General features: G+C 42.3%; 1 pseudogene across 1 annotated transcript; it reads right to left on the bottom strand.

Annotated features, from left to right (window-relative positions):
• Window positions 1-1,438: 1,438 nt before the first annotated feature.
• On the bottom strand, window positions 1,439-5,977 carry LOC105507541 (annotated as a pseudogene). Its single transcript, XR_001001118.1, has 2 exons — window positions 5,941-5,977; window positions 1,439-3,599 (listed from the first exon to the last, which is right to left on the bottom strand). The product of XR_001001118.1 is annotated as a splicing factor U2AF 65 kDa subunit pseudogene (transcript).
• Window positions 5,978-13,878: the final 7,901 nt, after the last annotated feature.

Raw genomic sequence — 13,878 nt, 5'->3', positions numbered from 1 at the left:
ACTCTTGACCTCAGGTGATCCATCCGCTTTGGCCTCCCAAAGTGCTGGGATTACAGGCATGAGCCACTATGCCCAGCCTGTGGAAGTATTTTTTTGCACAAGGTTGTGGTATTTGTAGAGTCTTTTGTGATAGTTCTGGTTATTATGCAGAGCTAATACAGGTGAATTATATTCACAACTTTCTCTTATAATCTTTCTCTTCATATAAAAGTAAAAAAAAAGCAATAATAACTTGGATAGTACTAGGGAAATAAAATCCCAGTAGCGGATTCTCGGTCTCTGCCTATGATCTTTCACTCAAAATACTTAGAGGCCATGTACCCATATTTTTATGGGTTATCTAATTTGCATGTCACCTAAAGTAATTTTAAAATTTCAAGCCTACTAAATTGAAAGATCAATGGTATTGAAAGGTATCAGAATATGCCACCCTAAATATGACACTTTGGCATATTGATTATTTTGAGCTGAAGGCAGTTGAGATACAGCAAACACTAAAAGAACTCTCTGCCCTCCCTTTTACTGCCTAAAAGTGGGGCATAAATGTCCCCCATCTCTTGTACCAGATTGAGGGGAGCAGCCCTTATCACTGAAGATAAGACAGCTAGCACTGAGATAAGTCTGCATAAACAAACCTTACTAAAATAACCCTTATCTTCCACTAGTCTCCCCCATATATTTCCTAGTCACTTTCCCACATTTACTGGCCCTAGAAGCCCAAACCTCTTTTCCTTTGTCTCATCATTTCTCCATAATTTATTGCCCTTGACTAAAATGGTATATAAACCTTGAGTCTTAATTTCTTCTTTGGGTTTTCACTTCTTCTCTGTGAAGACCCTGTGCACATAAAAATATTAACATCAATAACATTTGTATACCTTTTCTCCTGTTAACTCGTATTTTGTCAGTATAATTTACAGATCTCAGTTACTAAACCTAAGGAGGTAGAGGAAAGTTTTTTTTCTCCCCTACACTATATTCCCTTTATTTCATCATTACCAAGTAAAACATTCATTTCTCACCCCCTTTCTAACAACAAAATTGACCTCTACGACCTTCTTTTTGCTTACATTTCTAGTGAGTACAAATATTTCTATTTAAGGAAGGAGGCTCAGGATGAAGAGAAAGAGAGATCTCTGTTTTTCGACTTTTGGGTGATAGTGCTTTCTGTATCATTGAAAGCATTTGAATAATCTAATTTGATAAAGCACTAGAAACATTCATTAGACTCCCAATCTTGCTTTTCTGTGCAATAAAAGAGATTCCTATGAATATTTATAACTGTTTCTAACTTGTTTCTTGCTTATATTAATCTGCCCTTGAAAGCAAAATTTAAACAAAGAGAACTTGTAAAATTGCAGAGACTTTAGAAAATGGGGCTATATCCCATGAAAATAACCTTCAAAGAGAAACATTGAATTCTGATTAGTTTTCTTTCTTTTTTTTTTTTAAAGTAAAATACAACAAAATGTTTAATGAGCAAATTCGTCTTAGCAAATATGAAACTGCCACAGAGAGTAGGAGAGGGGCAGGGGCCACGGGGCTGGGCGCAGGTCGGGGGAGACTAAAGAGGAAAAATCAGCTACGTAAGAAACCCAGGAGGGGACCAGAGAGGACCAGAGGCCGAAGGAACAGAGCTGTGGTCCTGAGAAGGGAGAGGGCAGGGCACTGAGGGCCGGACAACAAAATTCAAAATAGTTTGGCCATAAAACATAAACACGCTATGTTCCTACCGTGGGGAAGGGGAGGAGAAAGGGGGTCTAAGGGAGAAGGAGAGGCTGTTTTGGGAGGGGCTGGGGTCCTACCCCGCCCTGCTGTGCACCCTGTCCCCATCCCAACCCCTTCCCTCTGTGTCTGTGTGGGTGCGTGTTGTCTGTGTGGGCTGTGTGCGCACTTCCCCAGTCCCCTCCCTGCCCTAACCCCCCAACCCCCGCCCCCACCCTTAATTGCTGCCATTCCAGTTGCTGCCGGCTGTCGTGTGTCTGCGGCTGTCACTCCTCTGCCCATCGTCTTCAGAGGGGGATAAGGGGGGGGCGGGAGTGGAGAGAAGCTCCCAGCAAGCCCTGCCCCCACCCTCCCCCAGCCGCCTCTACCAGAAGTCCGGGCGGTGATAAGAGTCGGGGTCACAGTATTTTGTGACAACCACCCTGTTGGCGAACTTGCGGCCCGTCAGGCCCTGCATGGCTTTCTGGCAGTCAAACACAGAGGTGAACGCTACAAAGATCTTTCGGCAGCCGGGCACCTCGACACTGTCCACAGGCCGGGGCATCTCGATGGACTTGACAAGCCCGTACTTGCTGCACTCGTCCCGCATGTCCTTCACGATCTCCTCGATCTCCTCGTACTCCTCGTCGTCCAGCAGCTCCTCCGGCAGCACCATGTTCATGAGGCACAGGACCTCAGTCGGGTGGTCGCCCATCTGCACCTGGGAGCTCATCAGGCCCGGCACTTGCAGGGTCACCGGCGTCTGATTGATGGTGCTCAGCGTGGCATTCTTGGCTCCCACACTGGCCCTCTGGACCAGCAGCTTCTCATCCCCCAGCTGCATGCCGTTCAGCCCCGCAATGGCCTGATCCGTGACGCTGATGTCCACGTACTCACAGAAGGCGTAGCCCTTGAAGAGCCCCGAGGCACTGTCCTTGACCAGGTTGAAGGCCTTGAGGGGCCCAAAGGATGTCAGCAGCTCTTTGACCTGGTCATCGTTCAGGTAGTTGGGTAAGGCCCCGATGAACAGCTTGTGGGCAGAGTCAGGGACCACAGTGCACACAACCCCCGGCACATAGACGGAGGGGTTCTCTGACATGCCAGGAAGCGGCTGGTAGTCACGAGGCCTGCAGATCTTTAGTGACTGGCCCTGGAAGATGATGCCATCAAAGGTCATGGCCTGGGTAGTCTCGTCCACTGAGCGGAACTCCAAAAAGGCAAAATTCTTGTCCTGGTTAATCTGCACAGCCAACACCGGGTTGCCAGGGGCCTGGGTCAGCCCCCCCAGGCGCATCTGGGCGTTGAAGAAATCCATCATGGCCTCCTCAGTGATGCCAAAGGGGGTGTTGCCCACGTAGAGGCACCGGGCTTGTCTAGTCATCTGGCTCCCGACCACGGGCACCGGCGTTGGGGTCACAGCCTGACCGTCAGGGGTCATGGTGGGGAGAAAAGCAGTGGCTGCAATCTGACCCGCAGCTCGCATGGCCTTGTACTGCATTGGGGTGATGTGCTCAAAGCCCGGAGGTGGCACGTCCCAGTATTTACGGACCTTCTTCTTCTTCTCATGGCGGGGGGAACGAATCAGTCCACCGTGCTGTGCTCCTCTTTAGCGCCTCTGGTCAAAGGTTTGCTTCGTCGCCGCCTGTCCCGGGAGGCGCTCCGCTGGTCCCGGTTGCGCCGGTCACGGCTCCAGCTCCGGCGTTTGCGGTCCCGGCTTCGAGAGCGGCTGTGGCTGCGCTTCCTATGCCGGTTCTCCTTGTCCCGCTCTTGTTTATTCTCGTTGAGCTGCCGCTCGAACTCGTCGAAGTCCGACAGGCTGAGGCGGCCGCGTAGGGCCCTGTGCAGCTTTCGCCTCGCCTTGCCGCCCGCTCCGGCCGCTTCGGCTACTTCCGCCGCTGGCTTCGGCTACTTCTGGCCCTGATTAATTTTCTTACTTGTTTTTTTTTGTTCTGATAATAATGTTGAAATTGACATCTCCATATTACTTTTTTTTCCATATTCCTAAAAAGAAAAAATACATTTATGAGATGTTTTTCTTAAACCAGTTAACCTTTTCCCCCTCTGGTGTGAATGGAGCGGGGAGTTGTCTGACTGCTAGACTTCACCATTTAAAAATGATTAACAATCTTATTTAAATAAACAATTGTGAGATATACTTTTATTAGCTCAAATGACTTAACAGAGTTTCTTTGTGTATTTGATATGACCTGTTTCACCAGCTTGGGGGAAAAATCACTTCATATTTTCATCTCCACACACCTTACTTGTCAAGAACTTAAATTTCTCCCACTTTGGTTTTCTTCTGCTCTTCCCAGTTGCCCAAGAATCTTTGGACTGAAGCCTTAGTGCTTCCACACATCAGGTAGAGTGCAAGGTGGGAAGTCCAATCAGCCCATTAGTCAATGGTTGCTTTGGATGCTGTCACTCAGTTACGCTGTTGAATATCTTGGACAGCCTGATGAACTCTTCTGCATTATTTCACTGCTACCCTTCCTGGCACAGATCTTGGCAAAAGCTGCTATTGATGACCTGGAGTTGGGCTCCAAGGTTACATTTACATGCTCAACTCCTTCGCCTGACATTGTGTGGCTGCAGATCTACATAGGCTCCAGACTCAGCTCCACTCCGTACCAGGCTCAACCTCCACACTTTGCCTTTCAGTTGAGCACATGCTACCAGCTGAAACTCCCTGTTTCCTTGCAGTTGTTCCACTTTGAGCCTCATGACATCTTCTTAAACCAGTGGACTACTGTCTAAGCCACCCAGGTTCACCTGGGTCAAATGGGGCTTCAGTATCCACACCTCCCTCCACCCCTTGGGTCTTGGGATCCTTAAGCAAAATGGTCAATTTCTCCCTTTGAGTAGCGCATCCAAAGGGGTCTTAGGTGGGAGCTCCTTTATCAAGCCCACAGGACTCTTACATCTTCTCCCAGGACAAGGGCTGTATGTCTGCCTTATACCTGCATCACTAAAGGAGCTGCCATTCAAGAGACAGCTCACATAATAAGACAATCTATTCCTAGGCAAATTGTGCCTCAACTTTGGCACCAGAGGCAGCTATCATAATTTTGAATTTTTTAAATCAGAGACTCTAAACACCTGTTGAAGGCCATATGCTACCAAGAGTAAGGCCAACAGAAGGAAGGATTTGAGACCTGGACATACGAAAGAAGTTATAGGTTTTCAGATCTGTTTGTGTTCATATTGTTGAGTAGAAATCTCTGTGTGTACCAAAACAAATTAGGCCTCTTCCTTCTCTGTAGTTCTCAGACAAAAACTTTTCCTTTACTCACTCAGGGTTAGTAACTGGGGGCTTGTGAATGAAACTGACAAAAGACAGATTACCAAGAGGAAAAAACAGTTTATTTATGCTTGCAAAGTACATACACATGAGAGTGTTCAGTGATGAGTAACTCAAAGGGGTGGTTAGAATTTGGGGCTTATATACCAGTTTAATAGATAAAGGGGAGGAATGGAAAAGCACTATGGGAAAACAAATAACTTTTTAGAAGCATAAATGAGCTCTATGGAGAATAGATAGGAGATTTGAATCTTGTGTCAATGTCTGTTTAGATGTGGTGCCGAACTCACTCCTAGTCTTTGAGATTAGAGTTGCTTCTGGAGACAGGATTTGTGGCAATTAGTTCTTTTGGGAGGCTCTACTTTTGGGCAGATAAGGGATTTCCAGAGTTAAAATACCTTCATCTCAAAATAATTTTTATGACACAGTGGCATATTTTGAAGTGTCATATTTTGATCCCCTTCAAAAAGGACATTATTTGAACATTATAAAATACAACAAATTCTAAAAACAAACAGAAAATAGTTTATCTCCTGTTTCTTTTGACATATAATTCACTTTAAGAAAATTCAATTAAAAAAATCGAAATACCCCCAATCTCCCTAGATAACTAATCACAAGTAATTTTAACCCTACATGTATGCTCATTCCAATTAGATCTTGGACAAAGGAGCTTTGTGATCTTGGAATTCCCTTTACTTTGAAGCCTCAGCCAATAGCAGGAATAAATTCTTATGTCAATGTACCTTGACTGGTGTCTCTCATTGGTCAGTTCCCTGGTGCCTCCTAGCATGGGATGGGAGAGAGGACTGGTGGCCCATGTGGTACATTGGTATAAGATGGGAAAATGCAATTAACTCACATGAAGAAGGCTTGCTTCATGCTTTTAATTTTTCTGATCTTTAGATTTTAGTGTTTACTTGCTAAAATCTTACCAATTTTCTTTCCTGCTTGATGTGTTTGTAGCTGCATGATGCCTCATCAGATAGTTTTATCCTTTTTTTTTTCCTTTTTTCTTTTTTTGAGATGGAGTCTCACTCTGTTGCCCAGGTGTGATCTTGGCTCACTGCAACCCCTACCTCCTGGGTTCAAGTGATTCTCCTGCCTCAGCCTCCCGAGTAACTGGGACTACAAGCCTGTGCCACCAAGCCTAGCTAATTTTTGTATTTTTAGTAGAGATGGGGTTTCACCATGTTGGCCAGGTTGGTCTCATACTCCTGACCTCAGATGATCTGCCCACCTCGGCCTCCCGCGGTGTTGGGATTACAGGCAAGAGCCACCATGCCCAGCCCAGATTGGTTTATTCTAATAACTAGTGAAAACTGGATTACATTATTGCTGTTTTTAACTAGAAAGATAAAATTTAGAGAAAGTATCATTTTCAAGTAAATTGTGTGCCTACAAATCTAGAGAAGACAAAAGATTAGTTGACTAAGCCCTAATGAAGTGGAAAATATCTGTATTTTGTTTAAATAACTACGAGTCCCACAGCCTATAGGGACACTTAGTTTTTTATTCCATACTGCAGCAGATACTCAACAATGGCCTTGGAATAGTGTCTTTGTTATGTGGCCAGTGAAGTTTTCCTGCTGGTGGCAGATGGCAATTTATTTTTAAATTGGCCTGGACAGAAATACTTTTTTTTTCTACCTTGGCTATCGTGCTGATTTCAGGAAGACAAGCCTCAATGGAATGTTAATACTGGCAGGTTAGATTTTTCATGTAACCTTAATTGGAAGAACTGGGAATAATGACTGAAAATTCACCCATAAATACGTCCCACAGAGGAAAAATCTACACAGAGTTGTTGCTAATGATGTCAAGGTCTCCGGCTTCTTCTACGGCTGATGACTGTTATAAATTTAGACTTCTCCCTCGTGTCTTACCTTGTTAGATATGCTTTGAAGACCCGTTCTCCCTCTGCTACAACAAGGCCTCTAAACATTCCTGCAAAACTGCTCTTTCATATTTATGTTTCCTCGATGACTCCCCTGAGCCAATGACAGCATCTGTTCCCACAGTTTGCCAGGGCATTAAAGTGAGAGCTTCTCTCAGCTCTGTATGATGTATGATGGACAATTCCTATCAATTGCATTTTAATCAGGTTCTTTCTTCTCTCCTCCTAAGGAGAAGTGTTTTCCGTGTTGTGGCATTGACATACAGAGGCTGTCACCAGCTCTGTTCATAAATTTATAAGAAAATTAGTTTATAGTTATGAAATAATACATTACGTTTTCCTTGTTCAGATTTGCTTCTGTCAAAAGAGGAAGATTTGCTATTTGCTTAGTAAGGGTGGGTTGAGTTAGTGTCTCTGTGTGTGTGTTTATTCACTTTATAAGAAGATAAGAAGACATTTATCTGTTATGTTGTTTATGTCATAGAAAAAGTTGTAGATATAATATTTGTATTTTAGAATTATTTCTACTTAGAAATAGATCCAAGCTGTGCTTTGAAACTATCATTTCATTTTATGAGGATTTTATTTCTGAAATGACATTCATAATCTCATATTAAATGACTTCTTGTGAAGTTATTTCACAGCCCTGAAAAAAGGAATAATGGAAATAAATGATGTAAATATACACATTTCCCAAATCTATCACTGTTTGATCCAAGGGCCATTGTATGGGTATTGCTGTGGAGTCTTGTGTAATGAAAGAATCTTAGAATGTTTGTCTTAGAAATTATTTCAGGTTAGTGTTTCCCTATTGATATACTTTAGCTCTCTGTCCCCACCCAAATCTCATGTTGAATTGTAATCCTCAGTGTTGAAAGAGGTGCCTGGGAGGTGATTGAATCGGGAGGTGGTGTCTAATGCTTAAGCACCATCCCCCTAGTGCTGTCCTGTGATAGAGTACTCATGAGATCTGGTTGTGTGAAGGTGTGTAGCGCCTTCCCCTTCACTCTGTTTTTCTCTCGCTCACGCCATATTAGGTATGCCAGCTTCCCCTTTGCCTTCTGCCGTGATCGTAAGTTTCCTAAGGCCTCCCCAGAAGCAGAAGCCTGTACAGCCCACAGAATGGTGAGCCAATTAAACCTATTTTTAAAAAATAAATTACCCAGTTTCAGGAACTTCTTTATAGCAGTGCTAGAATGGACTAATAACCTATGTTTTCCACAAAACAATGATTCAGAGAACTGCCAATCGGTTCAAAGGAAAAAATGATGAGGAGAAAACCTGGCTCAATAGATTTATGAGGCAGGTTAAACACAAAGTTGTATTTATTATAAAATTTCACATGTCCATATGGCATTTAAAATGCCATATCTATATTAGATTGCGGTGTCCAAGAGGCAATGTTTTGCTTCCCAAGATGATTGGACCACAAATTCATTTTTTCCCCCAATATATAATTTTGTGGGGCTCATGTTTCATCATTCTTGAGCAAGTGATGATCTAGCATAACTCCTTAGTGATTCCGTGGAAGGAAATGGAACCCATAAGAGCTCATTGACATGTCCAAGATCACTCAGATGCAGACTCAAAGCTGGAACCAGAACTCCCCATGTCTGTGTTTTTTCCGTGATTCCATACTACCTCTACTTGCTTATGTTTCACTACATGTAGACTACTGTTAGAGTAGTTTCTATGTAATTTCCTTTTATGATATGCTTTTAAAAATTAGATTATTATATTCATATGTTATAATAGTAATCTGAATTTGTGCACATTTTATTTTTGCACATTTTTTGTGGTAAAATGATATAGGAGGGGGCAGGAAGTGTTGGAAGGAGAAGGGTGGGTTTAGGATTGTTTAGGATTGTTTTTTCTGTTTCTGTGGAGAATGTCATTGGTATTTTGATAGGGATTATATTGAATCTGTAGATTGCTTTGGGTGGTATGGACATTTTAACAATATTGATTCTTCCAATCCGTGAACATAGAATATCTTTCATTTTTTTGTGTCCTCTTCAATTTCTTTCATCAATGTTTTATGAATTTCATTGTAGAAATCTTTCATTTCTTTGCTTGCTTCCTAGGTATTAATTTTATTTGTGGCTATTGGAAATAAGATTGCTTTTTTGATTCTTTTTCAGATTGTTCACTGTTGGCATATAGAAATGATACCAATTTTTGTATGTTGATTTTGTATCTTATAACTTTACTGAATTTATTTATCAGTTCTGAGTTTTTTGGTGGAGTCTTTAGGTTTTTCCAAATATAAGATTATGTCCTTTGTAAACAAGGATAATTTGACTTCTTCCTTTCCAATTTGGATGCCCTTTCTTTCTTTCTCTTGTCTGATTGCTCTAGCCAGGACTTCCAGGCCTTTGTTGAATAACAGTGGTGAAAGAGGGCCTTCTCAGCCTGTTGGACAGCCATCCTCTGGGAATATTTTTTGTCACACCTTTGGATCTGTGTTTCATGGATACTAAGTCTCTCTGTTTCTCTGTTTTCTTTCTGTGTTTTTCAAACCTTTATAAATGACCTTTTCCATGTTTATTCTTTCTGAAAGTTTTTATACCCTCCTCTGTAACCTTGGTGTTCTGGAATTTCATAATTGTATGACTGGGTTGTGGGTATTTTCTCATTCCCTCTTCTGCTTGTGGTAGTCTTTTCCAGTCTCTGGCTTCATGTACTTAAGTGTAACAATGTCCTCTCACCTGTTTTTTTTTTTAATTTATTTTTTTTTTTTTGTCTTTTATTTTTTAAATTGTGGTAAAATGCATGTAATATAAAATTTACTGCCTTAACCATTTTTAAGTGTACAGTTCAGTGGCATTAGGTACATTCATATTGTTCTGCTGCCATCACTACTATGCATCCCCAGAACTCTTTTCATTTTGCAAAACTGAAACTCTGACCATTAAACAATAACTCTGTATTTATTCCCTGTTCCCCATTTAACATTCTGTTTCCTTGATTTTGACCACTCTAGGTATCTCATTATAGTAGTTAGGGTTTTCTAGAGAAACAGAATCAATAGGGTGTGTGTGTGTGTGTGTGTGTGTGCATGTGTGTGTACACATACGTTATACACACACACATACACACATAGAGACAGAGATTGATTGAGAGAGAGACTGATTTATTTTCAGGAATGGCAAGGCCAGCCTGGAGAACCAGGGAAGAACTGATGTCAACATATACAATTAATCATCCTCATCCTGTAATCCCTGTGACTCAGGAGGCTGAGGGAGAAGGATTGCTTGAGGCCAGGAGTTTGAGACCAACCTGGGCAATAATAGTGAGCCCCGTCTCTACAAAAACAAAAGGTAAATAAAATATTTAACCATCATACTCACATAAGTGGAATTATACACTATTTCTCCTTTTGCATCTGGCTTATTTTACTTAGCATAATGTTATTATGTTATGTCTTCTTTCTTCTCCTTCTCCTTCTCCTCCCACTCCCCCTCCTCCTCCATGTCCTCCTCCTCCACCTCCTCCTCCTCCACCTCCTCCTCCTCCTTCTTCTTCCCTCTTCCCCTCCTTCACCTTCTCCTTCTCCTTGACTTAGCCAGCATTTCTTATGTTGAACAAGCACTGCTTTGGAGTTAAATCATGAGGCAATTTAATCATGTTTACTATTCCCCTTTTATTATTCTGTGGCACTAGTTCTTTTAATTTTTATTTTTAAATAAAGACAGGGTCTCGGTCGGGCGTAGTGGCTCACTCCTGTAATCCCAGCACTTTGGGAGGCCGAGGCGGGCGGATCACGAGGTCAGGAGATTGAGACCATCCTGGCTAACACAGTGAAACCCTGTCTCTACCAAAAATACAAAAAAAGTAGCCGGGCGAGGTGGCAGGTGCCTGTAGTCCCAGCTAATTGGGAGGCTGAGGCAGGAGAATGGCGTGAACCCGGGAGGTGGAGCTTGCAGAGAGCCAAGACGGCGCCACTGCACTCCAGCCTGGGCGAGAGAGCGAGACTCCGTCGCAGAAAAAAAAAAAGACAGGGTCTCATTATGTTGACCAGGCCTATCTGGAACTCCTGGCCTCAAACAATCCTCCCTCTTCGGCCTCACAAAGTGATGGAATTACAGACATGAGCCACTGTCCCAGTCAGGAGCTAATCCTTTCCTTGCCCTTGTATAAAATCTAATGCCATTCCCCTAGCTTTTCTCATCATTTTCAGAGAACCAAAGATGCTTTCCAGTTCCATGTCATAGATGTTTTATCTTGATTTTAAGTGAAATCATCTGTCTTTCTCCAGTTTATGCTGCTGCAGATGGAAAGTGTGGAGTCAGGAAAAAGTATATTCTGCTTCTTTTCTTCTTGTTACCTGGCACTTTATTTTATTTTATCTCCCACATTATTCTAATCACATTTTCTGATCTCTCTCCCCTCCAGGGCAGGAATCCTTTGAAGAGCTAAAAGGAGAAGTAATCAGAGACCTGTCCATGGTGACAATAGGGTCAAGGTGTGTGATTTCTTGTAGGTAGTATTTTCTTATATGCTTTTACAAGAAAACAGGCATTATGTTTTTTTAAATTAAGTAGTCTATATATATTTTAATCTCATTAATAGATATGAAATGTTAGTATTTAACAGATCATAATACATCAATTCAATTGTGTTGAAGCATCAGCTCTTCCGAGAACCCTTCCATAATGTTTCTACAACCTCCTCACTCTCTAACAGGGTTAAGCTCGTCCCCCTCCTCCACCACAGCTGGTGCCTGCTTCTATTTGACTCATAATAGACTGCATTGTAATCATCTGTTTGCTTGTCGGTTTCTCTTCCACTCAACAAGCTCCTGAGGGGCCTCATTCTCTCTCCAATGCCTGGACTATAGTGTTGTTAAATAAATTTCCATGGAATTCAACAGATGCAGTTCAGAGGCCAAAAGATCAAAGATTCAGCAAAAGAAGGCCCCAAAGTGTGTGCTGATTCCAGAAGAGAGGCTGCTTGTCTGTTTGAAAAGAAAAACCTCCCAACTCTTACTTATAATCTCTGGTCCTATCTCTTTTTCTCCTGCTTCAGTGAGTAGGGTGTTTGGCAATTTAAAACATTTTTATTTTTATTTTTTTTTGAATTGGGCAGCCTCCAGAATCACAGCAGATTCAAAGAGATTCCCCAGTGGTGGCTGTTTTACCTCCTCTCAGCTCAGGACTGCCTCTACTCAGCAGACATTAGACAGCAGTGCTGAGAATATTTTCCTCCTAATAGGGAAATTCCAGTCACAATGATCATGCTCAGATACGTAAAGAGCTGCTGGAATCTGACCTCCGAATACCTGAGGAATTACTATATATTGTGAAAAAAGGCAGTCTGAAGAAAGAAAGGACAGTGAGATAGGCTTGTTTGTAAATATGTGGTTCACCTTTCTGAGAAACATGTCTTTAAGCTATAAAAGTGTACAGAATGTTTTATGGATTTTGTCTTCCTTCATAGCTCTATAAAATTGCAGTTTTATTGGTGTGAGCCCTCTGTGTGAAGTAAATGATACATAAGCAGATGATCATTTTATTTCACGGTTGAGACAAGATGTGCTGGGCTTTATTGCACCTAATCTCCCAGTGAAAGAAGAGTTAAAGTGCATAGTAGTTCATTCTCTATGGCAGACATGAACTATAAACATGTTTTCATCTGCTTTCTGTTCTTAATAAATTAGACATTTTCAATGATTATAGGTTTTTACTTCTCTTGTGGGGAATTTGGAAATAATTTTAAAAGTTAATCTTTCCTATTATTTAGATGCCTGGAGTGACTTGGAATAAAGTATTAATTAGTTTCAGCATATTGTTATTATTGGTGTAAATGGCATTTTGGCTCAGAATCCCAAGATGAGTCACCCTCATCGTAGCCAAAACAGTGATTCCTGATCACCTCAACCAGAAAAGAGTTATTCCGTCTTGGTGATACTCAGTCACTTCTTGTCAACACTTCATAAACAAAGTTCCTTTTATTTGGGCACCTTGTGTAATAACATGGCTGATTCCCAGGCCCTTCATTTCTTTAATCCCTACACATGGGACTGCCTAACTAGTATAGGACAGAAAATTGATCTTTTTCATACCATGTCTGATAAGTAGTTTTTGGCTTTGTAGAGCATTGAACCTACATAAGATGATAAGGTGACATGTAGACTCGATATTAAACAGATCTTTCACCATCTACAGTTTGTTAGAGACTCCTCCCCAGGCTCAGGAGCAGGAACACAGAGGTTATGCATTTGTGGACCCTGACTGCACTCTGTCTTCATAGATCCTGATGTGAGAATCATGCAGTTTTCTATCAGGCAGTTTATGAAATGGTGTTCATAGCTATGGTCCTATCTTAGTCCATTTGTGCGTCTACAACAAAATGCCTGAGACTGAGTAACTTACAAAGAACGGAAATTTATTTTCTCACAGTCCTGGAGGCTGGGAAGTCTAAGATCAAGGCGCTAGCAGGTTTGGTGTCTGGTAAGGGCTCATTCCTCATAATGACCCTGCCTAGGTGTCCTTACATGGTCAAAGAATGGAAGACAGCAAATCCACTTCCTCAAGTTTTTTATGATCCACGAGCCCTAATACGATCCACGAGGGCTCTGCTGTCATGCCTTAATCACCTCCTAGAGGCCCCACTTCTTTTCTTTTTGTTTTTAGCGGGAGTCTTGCTCTGTCACCCACGCTGGAGTGCAATGGCGCAATCTCGGCTCACTGCAACCTCGGTCTCCCAAGTTCAAGTGATTCTCCTGCCTCGGCCCCCGAGTAGCTGGGATTACAGGCACCCACACCACCCCTGGCTAATTTTTATATTTTTAGTGGAGATGGAGTTTTGCCTTGTTGGCCAGCCTGGTCTTGAATTCCTGACCTCAAGTAATCCACCCACCTCATCCTCCCAAAGTGTTGGGATTATAGGCATGAGACGCCATGCCTGGCCAGCCCCACCTCTTTTGGCAATGAAGTTTCAACATGAATTTTTGGAGACGCATTCAGACCATAGC

Source organism: Colobus angolensis, unplaced genomic scaffold (genome assembly GCF_000951035.1).
Source record: "Colobus angolensis palliatus isolate OR3802 unplaced genomic scaffold, Cang.pa_1.0 Scaffold15, whole genome shotgun sequence".
In the NCBI taxonomy this organism is placed as follows: Eukaryota; Metazoa; Chordata; class Mammalia; order Primates; family Cercopithecidae; genus Colobus; species Colobus angolensis.
Note: the sequence above shows the minus strand (reverse complement) of the source record. Positions and strands in the feature narration are given on the sequence as shown.